Consider the following 4,315-nt stretch of genomic DNA (forward strand, 5'->3'; position numbering starts at 1 on the left):
TAACTGGTTGTGATCAATTAGTTGTAAACACCACTGCACTCAGACCAGCCAAGGTCTATCTTATTTGTTATTAATATATTGTTGAAGTTTTCTATATCCTTGCTTAATTTGGCTGGTTAGACCTGCCTTAGCCTGAGAGAGAAATGTTAAGGTCTCTTATTTTTATTGTTTTTACTGTGAGCTGAGCAATATGATTAATGCATCACTTTGCATTTGAGGGTAAAACAAACAAGACATACAATAGGATTTCTTTAAATGATGCATTTATTTCTGTTAAAAACATGTCCAGGTTCTAATTTAGGGACAGACACTACTAGTTTTATTATGCAAATATTTTAAGGCTTCAGTCTTCTGTGTAAACTGCAGTCAGTTATGGAATTTTTAAAATCTAATACTTTAATTGACCTATTCAATAAAGTGCTTTTGAAATAATACTCTTCCAAGCCCCGCAGTTACTGACTGAAATAATTGCAATAATGACAGCTATCATTTGTTTAGTGCTCACTGCCCGCTGGGCTCTACGCTTGGCACTTCACACACACAGCTCCCCTGAATCACGGCATATTCCTTTTTATTTTTCCTCAGTCTCTAGAATGTTGGACTGTGGTTCAACTGGCAATACCAACTTGCATCTCGTTGGATGCAACTTTCTACTTTTATTAGGACAATGGTCAGAAAGAATACATTAGTCAAGGGAGCAATTAGCCAACATTTATTTCTGTTAGTTTCCAAGTTTGACAGGAAACAAGACCAGAAAGAGATAAGGAGCTCTGGCCTTTACAGGGTGTGATCAGACTCTTGGAAAAACAGAGCTGTTTTCTTGGCTAGCTATTTTCATCCAGGTTTATACAAGCACTCCCAAAGTGGTAAAAAATATTGTAGCCAAAGACTGTTCCTTGAGTTAGACAGAGATAGCATGACAAAGAGTGTTTAGCACTAAGTTAATCTCCTTTTGTCTTTTGTAGTAACATAGTAATGCAATAGGAGTAAGTAATGAGATGGTCTCACCTTGACTCAGATTAATGAATATTTTACCTGCTTCTTCAGATAAAGAGACTTTGTGTTGTTTTTAAATTCACTTATCCATTTGGTGAATCACTTAACATTATTATCTCCTATTACCATCACGGTTGATAAATACATGATAGCATTGTCACACTACCACCTTCTGTGCTCATGACAGAGAATCAGTCATTAATCAACTTGTATACTTTCTTGCCAAATCTAGATGGAGCCCCACAATTTTTTAAAACACGGCACGCAAGTATACGACTGGAATTAGCTCCTAAGATAAAATCTGCTGCCATTCTTGTTTAGGCACTCAGGATGCAAGGATAAATACATGGGACTCATAGTTGAGGGTGGGATGCAGAAATATAAATAGCAACTCTTGTGCCATGAGATCAGGTGACAGGGAGGAGTTGCTGCCTAACTTAGAGTGGTGAATTTAGCATTTCTTTAGTGGCATGAGGATGGCCAACTCTTTTAAGTTCCTTAGACCATGATTTTTGTTAGTGACTCTTGGTTCACCTGCTCAGTACACTGTGCAAGTATATGTGGAATGTCTACTTCTGTGGTTCTCATCCATGTGTCACAACATGTTTGTGTACCAAGTCACAGATGTGCTTTCATTTTGATCAACTTGCAAAACTTATGCTTACTGCAATTGGAGTTAGCAAAGTCTCTCAAGCAGGCTGTTGAGCCCAATGGATCATTTGTTGTAAAATACAGAAGCTTGATGGGGCATGGGGCATAATACGACAACATACATTTTGTTTTTGTTTTTGAGATGGAGTTTCGCCCTTGTTGCCCAGGCTAGAGTGCAATGGCACGATCTTGGCTTACTGCAACCTCTGCCTCCTGGGTTCAAGTGATTCTCCTGCCTCAGCCTCCTGAGTAGCTGGGATTATAGGCACTCGACCATGCCTGGCTAATTTTTGTATTTTTAGTAGAGATGGGGGTTTCACCATGTTGGCCAGGCTGGTCTGGAACTCCTGACCTCAAATGACCTGCCTGCCTCAGCCTCCCAAAGTGCTGGGATTACAGGTGTGAACCATTGTACTGGCCTATACATATATTAATTTTGGGGAAAATTGACATCTTTATGATTGTATTTGCCTTATCCAAGAACAAAGGATCCTTTTCATTTGTTCAAGGTTACCATTGTATCTTCAAGAGTGTTTCAGGTTTTTCTCATATAAGACTGCATACTTTCTGTTATGTTTACTCTTAGGTATTTTACCTTTTTTGTTGCTTTTGTGAATGGGGTTTGCTTTTACTTTAAATCTTCTATTGTGTTTGATATGTATGAAGGGTATTGTTTTTGTATGTTGATTTAATTTTTTTGGAGATAGGGTCTCACTCTGTTACCCAGGCTGGAGTACAGGTAGAGTGCAGGTGAAATTGCAGCTCACTGCAACCTCCATCTCCCAGGCTCAAGTGATCCTCCCACCTTAGCCTTTGGAGTAGCTGGGACTACAGGTGTGCCCCACCATGCCAGGCTAATTTTTATGTGTGTGTGAGTGTGTGTGTTTTGTAGAGAGGGAGTTTTGCCATGTTGCCCAGGCTGGTCTCAAACTCCTGGGTTCAAGCGATCCACCTGCCTAGGGCTCTTAAAGTGCTGCGATTACAGGTGTGATCCACTGTGTGCAGCTTGTGTGTTAATTTTAAATCTAGCTACATCGCTGAATTCCTTAATGTTTAAGATGAATTATCTTGGGTTTTCTAGGTATATTCTCATAATATCAGTAGATGTATTTAAACTTCTTTTGTACATTTTATACCTTTATTTGAATTGTTTTGTCTTATTATATTGGCTAATCTCCACTCAAATATTAAATTACAATGAGATAGCATCTTTGCTTTGTTCCTGACCTTGGTAAGAATGCCTCTAACGACTAAGTGACTAAGGTGCTGAGATATATTTTATCATGTTAAGGAAGTATCCAACAATTCCTATTTTATTCAGATTTTTTAAAAAACAGAAATAGATACTGAATTGTATCAAAGGCCTTTTCAGCACCTGTGGAAAAATCTGATTTTCCTCTATCTATTGATATAGTGAATTATATTAATGGTTTTCTTAATATGAACCATCTTTACAATCTTAGAATAAATTCACCTGGGTCATAAAGTAATTTAAAAAAATTTTGATGTTTATTTTTCTAAACAATTTTAGAGTTACAGCAAAATTGAGTGGAAAGTACAGAGAATTCCCATATACGGCCCTCCTTCCACACACACACTCATGCACACAGCTTTCCCCACTATCAGCATCCTGCACCAGAGTTTACAATCCGCGAAGCTACACTGACACATTATGCAAAGTCTATAGTTTACATTAGGGATTACTCTTCTTGTCACATACTCTTTGGATTTTGACAAATGTATGATGACATGTATTCACCATTATAGAATTATACAGAATAGTTTCACTGCCCTAAACATCCTCTGTGCTCCAGCTGTTGATCTCTCCATCCTCCCAATCCTGACAATCACTGATCTTTTTTACTGTCTCCATAGTTTTGTCTTTTCTGGAGTATCATATACTTGGAGTCATATAGTATGTAGAGATTGACTTCTCCTATTCACTAGTATGCACTTAATTTTCTTCCTTGTCTTTTCATGGTTTGGTAGCTCATTTCTTTTTAGCACTGAATAATACTCAATTGTCTGGGTTTAACACAATTTATTTATCCTTTTACTTACTAAAGGACATCTTGGTTGCTACCAAGTTTTGGCAATATGAATAAAGCTGCTATAAACATTCACTTACAGGTTTTTGTGTGAATGTAAGTATTTAACTCATTTGGGTAAATACCAAGGAGCAAGATTACATAAAGTATTTTTAAAATGTGCTTTTGGATTCTGCTGTTAATGTTTGACTTGGAATTTTTTTTACATTCATATTCATAAGTGAGAGTAGTTTATAGACTTTTTTGTACAGTCTTTGTCAGATTTTGGAATCAATATTATGTTGATTGGCTTCATAAAATGTTACTGGCTTCATAAAAACAATTGGGAAGTTTTTCTTATTTTAAAATGGCCCAAGCCGGGTGTGGTGGCTCACGCTTGTAATCTTAGCACTTTAGGAGGCCAAGGCAAGAGAATCTCTTGAGGCTAGGGGCTCAGGACAACCCGGGGCAACATAGCAAGACCCTGTCTCTATTTTAAATAAAAAGAAAAAAGAGAAATAAAAAGAAAAAGCTGCAAAACAATTTATGTAGCAGCATCTAAGTATCACATCTTTGGAAATTTAGAAGAATTCCTCATGAAACCACCTGGGCCTCATACTTTTTGTGTGGATAGTTATTTT

Source organism: Colobus angolensis, unplaced genomic scaffold (genome assembly GCF_000951035.1).
Source record: "Colobus angolensis palliatus isolate OR3802 unplaced genomic scaffold, Cang.pa_1.0 Scaffold57, whole genome shotgun sequence".
NCBI lineage: Eukaryota > Metazoa > Chordata > Mammalia > Primates > Cercopithecidae > Colobus > Colobus angolensis.